This window comes from Cupressus sempervirens, chromosome 8 (assembly GCF_028749045.1).
Source record: "Cupressus sempervirens isolate cs-2001-9-10 chromosome 8, ASM2874904v1, whole genome shotgun sequence".
In the NCBI taxonomy this organism is placed as follows: Eukaryota; Viridiplantae; Streptophyta; class Pinopsida; order Cupressales; family Cupressaceae; genus Cupressus; species Cupressus sempervirens.
Genome location: NC_143125.1, coordinates 733,125,331 through 733,141,960, shown reverse-complemented (window position 1 = coordinate 733,141,960; position 16,630 = coordinate 733,125,331).

Below are 16,630 nucleotides of genomic sequence, written 5' to 3'. Positions count from 1 at the left end.
TGTTTGTATGTTGTCTCTTTTAGAATTTGAACCCTCATGTGTATTTTCATCAGATATTTGTTCATTTTCTTCATGTTGGATGTTCTCAAAATTTGAATGAACATTCTCTGTATTCTACAGCTCAGCTTCTGGGTGTGTCTGCTATTTGGCATTCACTGCTTGAGACTCAGCAGATATTGGATTTTGTTGCTGATTATCATTCTGAGTTGTAACTTTTCCATTATTAGGCATACCTTCATCAAAGTATACACAGGTCTTGTATTCTTCTACTTTCTTGGTATTCTCAACATTTTGCACTTCTGCAAGCTCATCAAGTTTCACATTTGTGCTTTCTACTACTTTGTTAGTAATAATATTCAAGCACTTATAAGCTTTTATTCTAGTAGAATAACCAAGAAATGTGCCTTCCTCACTCTCTGCATCAATTTTTTTTATTCCTAGACTCTTTATATATATAGCATTTGCATCCAAATATTTTGAAATGTTTTACATTACAAGAATGACCAAGCATAATTTGAAAGGTGTTGCATTTGTACCTTTCTTGACTTGAACTCTATTGAGTGTGCAGAATGCAGTACTTAAAGCTTCTCTCCAATACTTGAGTGCAACATTTTTCTCCATTATTAAGGTTCTAGCATAGTCAATAACTGATCTATTCCTTCATTCTAGTATACCATTCTGAGGTAGAGTCGTAGGTGCTGATGTCTACCTTTTGATTCCTCTTTCATTGCAGAACTCTTCAAATTCTCTTGATGTGAATTCACCTCCTCTATCAAATCTAAGACATTTTAGGCTCTTCCCAGTCTCTTTCTCTACTCTGGCCAAGTACCATTTGAACATTTTAAATGCATCTAATTGTAGTTTCAGGAACATGACTTTCATCATCCTTGAATAGTCATCTACAAATAGCATTATGTATATTTCACCTTTGTAGCTTTGCACTTCAATAGGGCCACACAAGTCATTATGAACTAGCTCTAATACTTCATTAGAAGTATAAGTCTTGCTTTTGAAAGTTGACTTGGTCATCTTCCCTAGTTGGCATTGTTTGCACATGGTGTTATCAGGTTTCTTCAATTTTGGTAGACCTCTAAATTTCTTCATTTTGCTGATGCTTATCAGATTGTTAAAATTTACATGACATAGCCTCTTATGCCATAACCACACATCATTAGTTTGAACAATGAAACATCAAGCATAAATTACTCCTAGTCTAGTCACCTTTTCCTATTAGACTTCCTTGAGAATCATAAATCTTAGCAACTCCTTTTTCAAATTCAACCTTACATCCTATGTTGCCTAACTATGAGACACTTAAAAAGCTATAATTCAGGGCCTCAACATAGTATACATTATCACATGATATCCTTTTAGTAAGCTTGATACTACCTTTCCCTTTGATTTGACATGGTGCATTGTTATCAAATCTAACACTATTTTTTTCATATTGATTAAAGGTAATGAACTTACTTTTGTCTCTAGTCATGTGATGATAGCATCTGCTATCTATGATCCACTTATTATTCTTGTTCATGCAAGGTACCAGAGAAGTTGTGTCATCTTCATCTGATTCATCTTTCATAGCCACATAGAGTACTTCATCATCATTCTCATTAGAGTCTTCTTCAACAATGTAGCATCTTTTGCCTTTACCTTTGTAGTTCTTGTTGTCATCTTTCTTCTTCTTGAAATTGCCTCCATCCTTGTAATTTTTCTTTTGTGTGCATCTTGCTGCAATGTGACCAACTTCATTACAATTGAAACAAATTATTGGTAGCTTACCTTTTAATTTGCCTCTTCCTCTATGAAATCTTCTTGCTAGTAATGCCTCTAACTAGTCCACATCATCTTCATCAGTGCTGCTATCACTGGATATATATTTTCCTTTTCCACTCTTTTCCTTTTTTTGCACCTACTCATTGTCTTTTAATGTCATCTTCACTTTGAATGCAGATTCAAAGTTTTTGGGCTTGTAGTTGTCAAAGTTGGATAGCTCAAAAGTAGTGAGTCTTCCAATTATTCCTTCAAATGATAATGTGTTGCCTGGTACACACCTTAGCTCTTGGATGGCTGATACTCTTATAGCATAGATGGGAAACAAAGTTCTTAAGTATTTGCTACATACTATTTGTTCTACCAACTGTCCTCCTAGGCTTCTTATGCCACTAACTACTTCCTTCATCCTCACACCATATTAAGTAGCATTCTCTCCTTCTTCCATTTTCATATCATCAAAATTTCCTCTTAGGCTTTCTCTTTTCGCCCTCTTGACATTATCATCTCCTCTATAGATTCTTGAAAATGTTACCCACATTTGGTGTGTAGTATCATATCCTTTGATGTCATCATACTCGACATAGCTTAGTGCTAAGGCAATATCCAACATCACTTGATTGTGGTCCTTATTCTTGCTCATGTCATCTGCAATGACGGTTCTTGTAGGTTCTACATGATCAACTATAATTGAGGTCTATCCATAGTCACCTATTGATCTGAGGTGTAGTTTCATCAGACTTTTCCATGCAACAAAGTTGTCTTTGTTAAGCTTGGGAAGTTCTCTCTTGGACATCTTGATCTTCCTACTGCTAGTACTTTGAAACAAATCAGTAGTCTTCTCTGATACCAATTGTTAGAATTCTTTAGAATAACTGAGAGGGGGGGGTGAATCAGTTATTAAAGGTCCAATGATGTCCAATTCAAACTTTTTGTTAAATCCTTAATGACACATAACTAAAATTATCAGGCATGCAATTAGACATTGAGTTACCATAAAAGATAACATGCATCACACCATAACACTAAGGATTTTGATGACCCAAAAACACTCAAGAAATAAGAAGGTAAAACTGGAGTGGGGATGATACTCACAAATTAACTACACAATTGATTTCAACCACTTCATATGGTCTGCCCTGTTAAAGGCCTGCCTTATTAAAGGCTACATCACATTGTTAAATGTGAACTGTTAAAGGATTTAAGAACATTCAACTTAGAATGTCACCCTATTAAAGGATTTACATAGAGCTGTTAGGCTCACCCAAGTCCATGGGATTTTTAGTCACCTTCTCAAAAGAATCTTTCATCCCTCTCTAAGGATCTCCTATCCTCCTCCTAAGGATCTCTTTATCCTTTTCCTAAGGATCTCTTTATCCTTCTCTTGGGGATCTCTTTATCCTTTTCTTGAGGTTTATCTACCTAGCTATTAAGCTAACCTAGAAATGTAGGATTTCAATATCTAATATAATGGTAAGAAAGTATTAGAAGGATTTTTACTTGATACAGATTTGCAACCCTAACTCTGCAAATTTTAGATCACTTCTTTAGTTCCTTTCTTTTCTTGGCTTCTCTCCCTTGTAGTTTGGATAGCTTGTTCACCCTTCAAGATCTTTCTCCTTGAGTTATTCCATTCATTATGCCAATGCTCTTTATGATCACTTGATCAACTCAGAGTCTTGATGCTCTCTTCTTACACCTCTTGGCTTCTTTGCATGATCACACTTTTATTCAATTCCCTCTCATACATGCACACTTGATCTCTAACTTGTAGCTCCTTAAAAAAAAAAATTGTTCTTCATTTCCTGCTCAAATCTTTGAGAAAACACTATTGTTTTCCTTCCAAATTCCTTCTTCTAGAAACTTCATGATAAATCCACTAGCATTTGCCTTGAATTGGTTTGCATGGATTACATAGAATTCTGTGACATCTACTCATCATCTTTATCATCCAACTAATTCACAAAATTTGATGTAACAAACAAATAATGCAGCAACTCGGCATCATTCATTTACTAATGCTCGGCTCCTTCTTTGTTACTCGACTTCTATTGTTATTTTATTGGTGCTTGACACCTATGGCATTTCTACATTTCTCAATACTTGAAGACTTACTCGGCATCCATTATCTTTTTTTGCTACTCAGCACCTAAAGGATTTTGTGTTACTTGGCATCTGAATAATCACTCAGCTTACATTGAAGTTGAACTTGCTCAACTTCAACTAGGAATTTGTTTGGCTCTAACTAGCTTGCTCAGCTCTCTCTAATGAGCTTAGTTAGGCTTTAAAAATGTCTTAGGTAAACCTTACATATTTGATGTATTGTAGTGTGTCCATTCTCTATATCTTAGAGTATGTCACCAATACACTATTTCATCAATGGCTTAGCTGATCCTTGCACTTCATTACAACATCATAACTTCAACCTTTCTCTAGGTGCTCTAGTTACATCTTATTGATTGCCTCCTCCTTGTCAATCAACCAATTGATAGTATTTGGATCACTAAAGCAATTGTCATTCCTACAAGTAGAAAGTTTTGACATCAATGACAAACTAATGATTGAAAACATTCTTTACCAGTTCCATTATTTCTAACATCTTCATAGGAAAAAAGGTAAAGCAAGACTTGGATATGATGAAGAAAAAGGTGAATCTTCCTAGAAAGGTGCGCAAAGAAATCAAAGACCTACATGCAATCACTGGGGCAAGATAGGTCACACATCAAACAAATGTTTGAGTAATGGAAAAGAAAAGTTCAATGGAAAATGCTACAATTGTAGTAAACATGGTCATAAAGCTAATGAGTGCAAAGAGAAACCAAAATTTGAAGGTAAATGTCACAAATGCAAGAGACATGGTCACAAGGCATCTGAATGCAGATCAAAACCATTCAATCCAGCTAAACAATTTGTTAAGGAAATATTTGGATGGGGCTACAATACTTGGTGTAGATGTCGTTATTGTGGAGAATATGGACACACTGGCATAAATTGTGTAAGGAATCATCTAAGAATAAAGGATACTACTATAAGGTGTTATACATGCTCTAAACTCAGTCATATAGCTAAAAAATGCATGAATATAGGAAGAGATGAGAAGAAAGCTAGAGCTGACAACATCTAGAAGTAGATGAAACAATAGTGGATTCCTAAATCTACTAAGCAAAAAAATTCAAATGATGACAATGTCACTCAAGAAGTGGGTGACTCCAACATTTCCAATTAGACTCATAAAGGAGGAATTGGAACTATATCTTCAAGCCAAATCTCAAGTAGTTTTAGACTGGAAGAATGCAAAAGATCCAAATTAGTACTTGAGATACAAAGCAATCACATGAATTTAGTTTATACCAAGCAAGGTTGGTTGATGACCTTACCGAGCAAGGTCAAGAGTAGTGGAAGTTTGGTTTGTTTTCCAAGTTGCAAACACTTGCCAAGTTAGGTTAGTGGATGACAATTTTTCATGCACTATTTCATTATGACATTGAGTGTTAATGGTGAATTTCTCAACAAAAAGGGAAAAATTAGCTTCATTCTTCATTACAATTATATCATTCATAGAATAGAGAAATTTGGAGAGCTTCAAAGGGTTTTTGAGTGATTTTGTAGCAAGATCATCATATAATCCAATCACCTACTGAGCAATGATGGTATCCAAAAGTGGTAGTAGTAGCAAAGAAAAGAAGGGTTTTGAGATGCTGGTAAAGGGTGTGGAATGGAAAATGCCCAATTTCAAGATTGTTCCAGCTATTGTAGAGTCACTTGATCCACATGAAGCTCAATCCCAAACTTTACCCAACATAATCCTAATCAATGATATTAGGACTCTTTTCAAATGCACTATTCAAGAGTTAGGTAAACTAGGAATGGATAACGCCCTAGTGGAAATGTGTGTGGATGGATCATTGAAACTCGAGCACAAACATCTAGAGACAAAAGGGTTAACACACATCTCTCATTTGCCATGGAATTTTCAAGTAAAATGCATTAGATACATAATCAGTCAATTTCATAACAAGTAATTATGGTTGGAACAACCCATAATTGTCACAAAGAAAATGATACATAAGATCATGGGTCTCCCAATGTTGAACAAAGCCAAAACTACTATAACCCTAGGATGGGAGGAGTTGCAAAAGAAAACCCTACCCGAGTGGGATGGTAGAGGTTTAAAGATTAACAATGTCACTAATGTAGAGCTTAGATTTTGTATCCACATTATTGCTTATAAGATCTATAGCTTGAGTTGGTTGAATAGTGTTCCATGTGAGGTAGTAGATCTGGCATACAAAATTGTGAAGAAAAATCTTGAATTTGACCTCTCAAATTTGTTACTAATGTAGCTATAAAAAAATATGGATAGTGTAAAGACTTTTGAAAACAATCCCTGCAAGTTTGGATCATTGTTAACTTGTCTATTCTTCTATGTTCATAAATTCTTTCCATCTAAAGGTACTATTGTACGGAGGATAGATGCCCCAATTCTATATCAGATTAATGAGTTTATTGCTGAGATGGATGAAAATTTTGAGAAGGTTATGGATAACTATTTTGAGGTATTTAAGGAGAAAATGAACAATATATTTAGGATCCCTCCTAATCATATAGAGGACTACGAGGATGATATATGCTTCATAGTAGACCATGATAGAGTATACATTCAAGAAGTCATACCTGGAGTGGCATGGGTAAATAACTACCTTATGAGATTAAGATTGATGAAGCAAGAGATATCATTGAGGCACTAGTCAATGAACCAACTGATCATAAGCTTCCTTCCTTTGGTCCTTATGAAGAAGCAAAGAAAAGGATACAACTGAGCATCAAGATTCCCCAAGCTATCAGTAGAGGTAAGAAGAGGGTTGCTAAGTTGAAGACTATAGAATGACCTCTAATGATTACTAAGGGCAAGGGCAAAGATGAAGAAGATCAACTTGAAGATGATGAGGAAGAATTAGAGAAAGAATAGGAACCAATAAGAAAGAAAGTTAAGGTGATCATCACTGAATCTTCAAAGCCCACAAGTGTAGTGTTCACAAGGAGAACTAGGGAAGGTAAGAAGGAAAGTGAACCAGCATTTGTCCATCCTCCACCCACATTTGAGGAAAGGTTAAAATAGTTAAGGGTAAGAGCAGGCATGAATAACTTTAAAGATCTCAAGTATGAAACTCAGACTCCTACAGAGCAGAAGGAGATTGAAGATTTGGTAATGGAGAAGTTAGGAATTTGGAAGTTCTCTACTAAACAATTTGCACCTTAAATTCTAGTAGTACTCCTTGATAAAATAAGAGTTAGATGGGAGAGCACAAAAAAAACTATAAAGGATATATTTGAGCAAAAACTAAAAGAATTTGTACCTAGCCTAATAGATGTAGAATTTAAAAAAGGCATTGAAAGAACATGAAGGAAGAATGATTATGAGATTTAACACATGCCGTATATTGATGAAGGACATTGAATCATTTCTTAAGCATACCACATATATTTGGACAGATGGATATCATCTCAATAAGCCAACTAATGATCCAATTGAAATAAAAGATGATGACAGTAACCAAGAGGATGAGGAGGATGATAATATTCCCTCAGTCACAATAATTGAAGAAGATATAAAGAGTTGATGAAGGAGAAAGAAGAAGAAAAGGGGGAAGAAGTTGATGAGGAAGACAAGGATGAAGAAGATTCAATAAAAATTGTAGTAGAGGTAATTTCATCTCTTCCTCGCTCTCCACCAAAGACTGTTACATCTACTATGAAGACAACTTCTACAAGTGAGATTGTGAGCACATCAGCCACATCAATAGCTCAATCATCACCTGCCACCTCCTAGCTCTAGGTATCTTCAATGGAAGTTTCGAGCACTTCATTTACCAAGCTGCAAGTAACTTCTTTAGCTACCATGTTAGCTCCCACTACCCCTACATCATCATGTATAGTAAGTGTATTAGATAGTTCTACAATTTTGTTAACTTCAACATTATCTACATCTACTTCAATTCTAGTCAATTCTATAGTAGATATTTCTATATGTGTGCCACTGAGTGCTCCATCAATTTTGGGAAATCTTTCAACTTCAAACTTGGTTGGTATTCCCCTAGGCATTTTGTCAATAAGTCCAATCCCATTTTTCTTTGCTAGCTCCTCTATCTCTACTATTGTCTCAATTCCAAAGGTCAAAATAGTAATCCTAGAGGTAGAACTCCAACAAACTTTGGAACTTCTAATTACTAGGAAGGAAATTGAAGAAGATATTGACTTGGACACTGAGATAGAGATACCAAAGATTGATTATGAGACAACCATTGTTGAGGAAATGAGATTGACAAGTCAACTCTTAGAAAATAAGGCTAGGTAGAAGCAACTTAGATTAGAAAGGGACAAGGAATATAGAAGAATTGAAATTGCCAAAAATATCATCACTAAGGCTATAGGTGTTGAAGTGGATTCAATTAGAAGAGGCAATTTAGAAATATAATGAGGATTCTACCAACCAAGTGAAGCTTATTGAGTAGGTAGAAAGAAAGTTTGATAATAAGGTACTGGAGCACATTGCTCAGCAAATAGAAATAAAGCAAGTAGAGTTGTCTACATTTTTGGGAAATATTGAGAATCCTTCACTAGTGTCACATCACTTCTGCCCCAACTTTGTGATGTTTTTGGCTTCACCAAGGAAATTAAGGAGAAGTTGAATAAGATTAATGTGGACATGTAATCCAATGCACAAAATTTGTAGCTTAACCCTACTTCAAGCTCAAATCATCACATTAAGGTGAAGTATCTCTCTAAAGTCCAGGAAAAAATCTTGAGAGAAGAGGCAAGGATTAGATTAAACCTGATTGACATTTAGAATATGATCTTGCCTATAATGGACACAATGCAAAAACACATTGCACACTATAAATCATTGGTCTAGGATCATAACTTCTCAGTGGTAGATCACATGATTCAACTATCAATAGAACTTCAAATTGCTCTCTCCACTTGTCAAATTTTGTAGAATGATTGGGATAAGACACTTGCTCTCACCCTAAAGGTACATGAAGACTTTCAATCTCATTTTGGTGTCAGTATGTAAATAGCTTATATAGCCCTTTGGAATTACTGTCAAAAAGGGGAAGATGAATTAGAATAAAAAGAAAATGATAAATCAGCCAGTATAGTGAAAAGGAGATGGAAATAAAATAAAGGGGGGGATAGCATAAAGGAGATAGGTAGATTTGATGAATATGTGTATAGCTATGTATAGAAGTGTCTATGTATATACATTATGTTTCATAAAGGAGATATATGTAGAGATGTATATACAGTAGCTTTACAAAGATCAATTTTGAAAAATCAAAATTCAGCAAGTCAAATTGTGTACATAAATTTTGGCTTATAAGTGTTTTGTCACTAATGCCAAAGGGGGAGATTGTTGGGTTTAAACTATATTTTCCATTAGTTGCAACACTTATTCATATCTATGAAGTTACCAAGCTTAGCACTTTGTTTCCATCATCTACCGAACACTTTAGTATTAACCAAGATCAGTAGTTTACACCGAGCAGAACTGAGGCTACTAAGCTAATGAAGAAAATGTGAAGATCAATAATTACTATTGAACTTTGTAGTGTCTACCAAGTAGTCAATTAGTGTAATGGAAATTTGGTGCAAACCAAGTGTTGGAAGAAGTAGTGTTTACCGAGTGAAGGTAAACTCAGCGTCTAGGATCTATCAAGTGACACTGCATCTACCGAGTCACCAATGGTCACCAAGTTTAAAACTACATAATGTGATTAGTATGGACTATGCTTTCACTTCTAAGAAGTGCATCATGATGCCAAGTAATGTAGTGGATGTCAAGTATCAGAAGGTCACCGAGTCAATTTACTGAACCTGAGTTATTTTCCTACTGAGTTGACTTTGTAATGTTTTTTTCACTTGTGTTTTGGCCAACCTTACAATTGTAATTATTGGAATGGTATATATGTAATGTATTATATCATTGGAATGTATTATGAGTATGAAGTAGGAATGGACATGTAATATTTTGAGAAGAGTGAATGCAAATCAATAGGAGAGTAGAGTATTTAGCAAGGTCATCATAGGAGCAAAAAAGTTGTATTCATCACATAAGGTGATTGGTACTTCAAGGATCTAATCAAAAATTAGTTGTAATTAGATCCACTATTTCATCCTAATAGGTGAATTAGTTCTATATCCTTTAACAAGATAGACTTAATAGTCTTTGTATAAATCTCCTAATCGAGTGCATACTTCATTGTATGTCTGTAAATCCTCTAACAAGGTGGACCTAGTAGTCCTATTTGCTCCTAATAAGAAAAATCACTAGAAGTGGTCAATGTAAGCCTTAACTGGCCAAATTTATACTATAGTAGTGAAGTTTGTGGGTATCATCCCCACCCTAGTTTTACTTTTTATTTGGAAGGATTCTGAGTCACCAAATTCTATGTTCTTTGTGTCATCTTTTAATTCTTTTGCATGCAGTGATATAGATGGATTTATGATAATTGATTTATGTTGAATTAATGAAATTTTTTGAAGTTACTGATTTACCCATCCACTCTTAGTAACTTAGCAAGTCTTAATTATTTCCAACAAAACTTACTATGCTTGAATTTATCTTCCATCCTGGCATTCCAAATCAACACCATATCACCTATTTCAAATTTCTTTTCAACATCTCTCTTGTCATATAGGTATTTCATCTGTGACTACATTCCTTCTAGTTTCTTCTAATTGTAAGAGGTCATCCATCCTAAGCTACATCTCATTAATGATATGATCTTCATCAATTTGAACAAACTTACACATCTCTTGTAAATTATTCTATGGAAGTCTAGCCTATATACCATAAATTAAATCAAAAGGAGCACATCCAATGGCCTTTTTCATAGTAACTGTATCAGCCCACAATGCTAATGGAAATTTGGAAATCCAAGCCCTTTTATTCTCTTCTAGAATCCTCTTGATAATTTTCAATATGCTCTTTTTTCTTGATTCTTCTTAACCATTCCTTTGGGGATGTTATGGTGAAGATTTATACTCTGTAATGCCATATTTCCTATAGAATTCTTTATACTCTTTAGATATTAAACACATAGAATTATTAGTTACAATCTTCTATGGGCAACCAAATCTAGTTATAATATTATTTTAGATGAAGTTAATCACTATTTTGCTTGTTGCATTCTTAGTGGGAATTGTTTCAACCCACTTAGTAAAATAATTAGTAGCCACTAGAATCTAGTAATGTCCACCACTAGATTTTTTGGGAATATCACTAATCGAATCAATTCCCCATTACTAGAAGGGTGCTTGTACTTCAATAGGTCTCAATGGTAAATTTCCAAAGAATTTTAGTTTTCCACCAAATATTTGACAAGCATCACATGTTTAACAAATTCATGGGCATCTTTGAAAAGTGTTGGCCACCAAAAAATAGATCTAAGGACCTTGTGAGCTGTGGTCTTTGCCATGTAATGACCTCCACACACACCTTCATGCATATATCGTAAAAAAAAAATAGACTCAATTTCATCTACACACTTCAAGAGTACCTTATAGCCTGTAATTTCAAGGATCCTTTTTGGTTGTCTATTAACCATGGTGGGGACTTCATACTCTAAAGATAATAAATCACATCCTTATATCAATTAGAAGTATCCATATCACAAATATTACCCATACTTGTATCATCCAATTGATTGATTTGATTTTCTGCTAAATTGGCTTTTGCCATCAATTTGGCTAGGCCTTGACATCTAAACAATTTGGTGATCTAAATATAAATGTTAAATTCTTGTATTGTGTTAATCCACCTACATCTTCTACCAGATACCTCAAGTTGTGAAAAGATATCCTTTATAGTAGTAGTAGGGACAATTGTAATGACAATGGCTCCTATTAAGTAACACCTAAAACCCTTCACTCCTTGCACTAGTGCACATGCCTATTTTTCATTTATAACATACTTGAGTTCTGCTACCTATAAGGATTTTCTAAAAAATGCAATGGGTTGTTCATAACCTTCCTCATTTTCTATAACAATACTATAGCAACAATATGAAATGAAGAAAAAGAAAATATATGCAATGGCTTATCATAATTAGGTGCTCTAAGAATAGGATCATCTTTAATAGCTTGCTTGATCTTGTAGAATGCAATGCTAGGCTCTCCATCCCATTTTATTTCAGATCCCTTTTTTAACATCCTTGATATAGGCCTACTAATCTCTGCAAAATTATTCACAAACCTTCTAAGAAAATTGATTTCTCCAAAAAATGACTGAATTCCCTTAACACTCTTAGGCTTTTGTTTTTTCTCTATTGCTTCTACCCTTTCAGGATCAATCCTCACTCCATGCTTACCAACTAAATGCCTTAACAAATTTCCTTCAGTAACACCAAAATTACATTTTCTAGGATTCAAAGAAATGTCATATTTTAGAGCTCTAATAAATACCTTCTCTAGATGCATGCAATGATCATTCTCATCTTTAGAATAAGCAGTTAGATCATTCTGATATATAGCCAAGAATTTATCAATAATGTTAGCAAAAGCCACATCCATAGCACATTGAAAAGTAGCTCTAGCATTAGTAAGACCAAAAGGCATCCTGACATACACATAGGTACCTCATGGAGTGGTAATGGTAGTCTTAAACTATTCTAATTCCTTAACAACTACTTAATTATAACCCAAAAATCCATCAATCATGGACATAAGTTCAGAACCAGTAACCTTTTGTAACATAGCTTCCATATTTGGTAAACCATAATTATCCTTTAATGAAGATACATTAAGATTCCTAAAATCAACACACAACCTTATGTCTCCATTTTTCTTCTTGATAGGGACTAAATTGGACACCCAAGAGGAATGTCTAATAGGCTTTATGATCCCTGCATCTCTTAACTTTATCAGTTCCTGACCATGCAAACACATATCTATACTTTCTTAATAGACCTATCAAACCCTGCCTTATTTTAGGAGACAACTGCTTACCAATATATACCTTCTTAGGTGTTTCTTCAGTTCCTAAATTTATCTCCTCTAGGTCCTTAACATTATCTTCATTAGCATCTATTTGAGGCCTACCTTGATTGTCAAAAACAAAATGATAGATCATTGTAGTATGTATGCATATATATATATATATATATATATATATATATATATATATATATATATATATATATATATATATATTAATGATACCAAAATGAATGTCATCATAGATATATATCAATGAACTCAATGAAGTGTGTTGATGCTTGATTTAGCCATACATTTGTGCATGTAAAATTCTATGGGTATGCATGTCTATGTGTGTGTATATCTATGTATAAGATTGTGTATATATATATATATGGCTAGGTAAACAAGTATGTATGCATGTACGTTTAGGTGCATCCATAAGTATGCATATCTATTGGATTTGCCAATATATGATGTATGTATGTGGTGATGCATCATGAATGAATGCAGTATGAAAATGTTTCTAAGAATGCAAATGTAGTGATGAACTAAATAGTACCATGTAGGAACTATACATACATGAGAAGGTACATTTTATTTCATTTCTTTTTATTTACATGTTATGTTCATTTGATTCAAAATTGAGGAAAGCTACAATCTAATTTTCTAGTTAAAGTAGATAGATTTAATATTTCCTCTATTATATTGAAGAATTCATACAATATTAACTAGTACAATGAAACAAGGGTCCTCAAAAGTTTTGTTTCTCTACTATAGGACACTAGAGCACTAGAGATATCACTTGGGGATCACTTTCTTTATTACTACCTTCAAAATTTCTCCACCTATTTTTCTTCTATCCTCAAATATTTACTTTTACATTCTAGAAATGCTAATCACATATACATGCTTATTTACATTAAAATGTCTGATGTTGGCCCTATCAAGTGCATTTCTTATTTTCTTATTGATCTTGAGAGAATGCATGAAGATTTTTAAATTTTTTGCACCATAAATGCCTTGGTCATACAATATTATATATTTTCATGAAAATGAAGGAATACTATGGAATAAAGACTTGTATATGAATGGAATTCTATATTTTTTATATTATGCACTTTTCTAACTATTACTCCTATTAGAGTTGAAGCCAAAATAAAAATTCAAAGATGACCAAATAGGTAGGGGTGATTATGTGAATTGGTGAGGAAAAGTTTAAAATGGGCCATGCATTTATAAGGGAGCTAAATAAAACTAGAGTAGTCTACAAAAATAATACAAAGTTATTCCTTTTATTGTTATATCCATGTGTCTTATATTTTTTTGTCTCATATAGATGACTATAGAATAAGTAAAAACATATAGATAGTGAAGAATTCATATAAAATCCTAAACATTTTTTCTTGGAAATGACCTCCTAATTTTTCTTTGTGATGCTCTTTAACAATAAATTTTCACATTAGCATATGCTTGTACATAAAAACACAAAACTTATCCAATTTAGAGTTATCTATTGATAATAAAACATCACAATATATGCATCATTGGTTTCTTTCTCCATGTCATTTTGTATGTTTCCAGAGCCATGTTAGATATAAGGGACACTTTAGTTTCTTGAATTCCAAAAAAAATTGCCTCAATTTAAAATTAAAGATAGGCAATAGTTTTAATCTTTGCAATTGTTAAATAAAATAATTGAAATAGAAATATACATCTATGTACTTAGTGATGAGGAATAAGATTGTTGATTAGAAGTAATTTAGATCTTACTGGTTTTAATTAAGGCTACTAAAATGGTAAGGAGGTATTGAATTAATTACTTTTTAGTCCATAGAACATGACTAACACTTTACACTATATTGTTGTATGGTAGAATATGATTTCTACATGTAAAGTAAATAAGGTGGTCTAGACTTCCATCATGAATTGCATAGGAAGAATTTATTTTGTAGTCTCTAATAAATCAAATATAATCCATTATAGGAATTTCAGCATTCACACAAATTTTGGTGGTTCCTTTAATGCATCTTTTTCTTGTTGGTATGTACTTCTCCACACAAAGGGATTTTGTTTCATAAACATGTTTAAATTCACGGAACATAGTTAACTTGGGTCATTAATACTTTTTTTATGTCAACCAATAGAACAAAGGCCATAGTCATGGAGATTGCTAATGGAAAGAAGTCATCCCTAGAAATATTCCAAAGGAAAATGTATAAATGAATTTCCTCCCTTGAAATATAAGAGGTTCAAATGATTCCCAAAAAAAATTAATGGTTAAACAATTTCTAGATCACAAATAAAGTCAACATCTGACGTCTTCATGAATTCAAGATGAAGTATAAAAAATTTTCTCATTTTATAAATAGTCATTAGAAGGGTGTTGAGTTTTACAATGTTGAAACTAATCGTGCTTCTGAAGGATTAAATACACTAGGGAATCCAGTTGAATTTTCAAGAAAGATCATTTCATTCTCTTGTAATTTTTTGGCTATGATGTTTTATAACCAAGATTTTTCTTAGCTTCTTTTAAATATTGATGATCCTAACTCACATGCTAGTGGGGCTATTAAACTAGAAGAATATCATTGAGGTTTTTACCTCTAATGATAACATGATGGCTATTTGTATGGGAGATTTCAATACTACCCTCTTCCCCTCAAAGAAGTATGGAGGTTCAATGGACTTTAACTATAGTATTTTGGACTTATCTTCATTAGTACAAATGATTTGATATAACTTGAACTCCTCAGTCCCAAGTTCACTTTCTTAAATAACAAAATTGGATAAGATCACATTTTGGCTAGATTGGACAAATTACATTGTTCTACTATTTGAGACATCATCTCTTCATCAACACTAGATTCTCTCCCTAGAACAACTTCGTATCATTTTCATATTTTTCCAATTTAGAAGAAAAATACCTGGAAAGGACTACAAACTTTTTGTTATGAGATAATATGGCACTCTCACCTAGAATATCTTGAGAAGGTGCATGAGTGACAGAACATCAAGGCAATAGCTAGGACCAAATTTAGGTTGACTAAGAAATTGGAGAGTATTAAAAGGGAGGTAATAGAATGGAGGAAGACATCCTTTGGGAATATATTTAAGTAAATGGAGGTAATTAAAAATAACCTAAACTAGCTTTGGAGGAGCATGAAAACTAGGGATCCATCTACTAAGGATAAGTTGGAGGATGAAAAATGGCAAAAAGAATATGGAAATATCACCAGGGAGGAAGTCTTTTATAAGTAACAATCTAGAATTTAATGTCTAATAGATGGAAATATGAACACTTCATTCTTCCATAGGTTACATTTCACACACTAAAAAGAAAACACATTTACTTCTCTTCTGGATAATGCTAACAATCCCCTAGTAAAGCCTAATGATATGGAAGGATGGGAAACCTAGTTCTTTATGGATACTCTAGCTTGTCAGAATTTCAACATTGATCGTGCGATAAGAGATAATCTCATTAGCACAATCTCAACTATGTTGAACAATAATGAGAATTGGCAGCATCTTAGTCTAGTCATGGAGGAGGAAATCAATGTGGTGGTGTTCTCTATAAAGGCTTACAAGGCCCTAGGACTTGATGGCTTCCCCCTATATTCTTCAAATACTTGTTTGAGCTTGTGAAAGGTTTCCTTGTGAGAGCTATGACTTTTTTTGTGAGAACAAGTACATTCCTACAAAGCATAAAATATATGTTCATTTTCCTAATGCCAAAAATTAGGTCCAAAAATATCTTTTGGATTTTAGACCCATTATCCTCTAACATATGGTGTAGAAACTACTCTCTAAGTTTATCACTAACCACATCAAACAACTCCTAGATCAGTTTATAAGCCCTTCTTACAAAGGGTGTGTC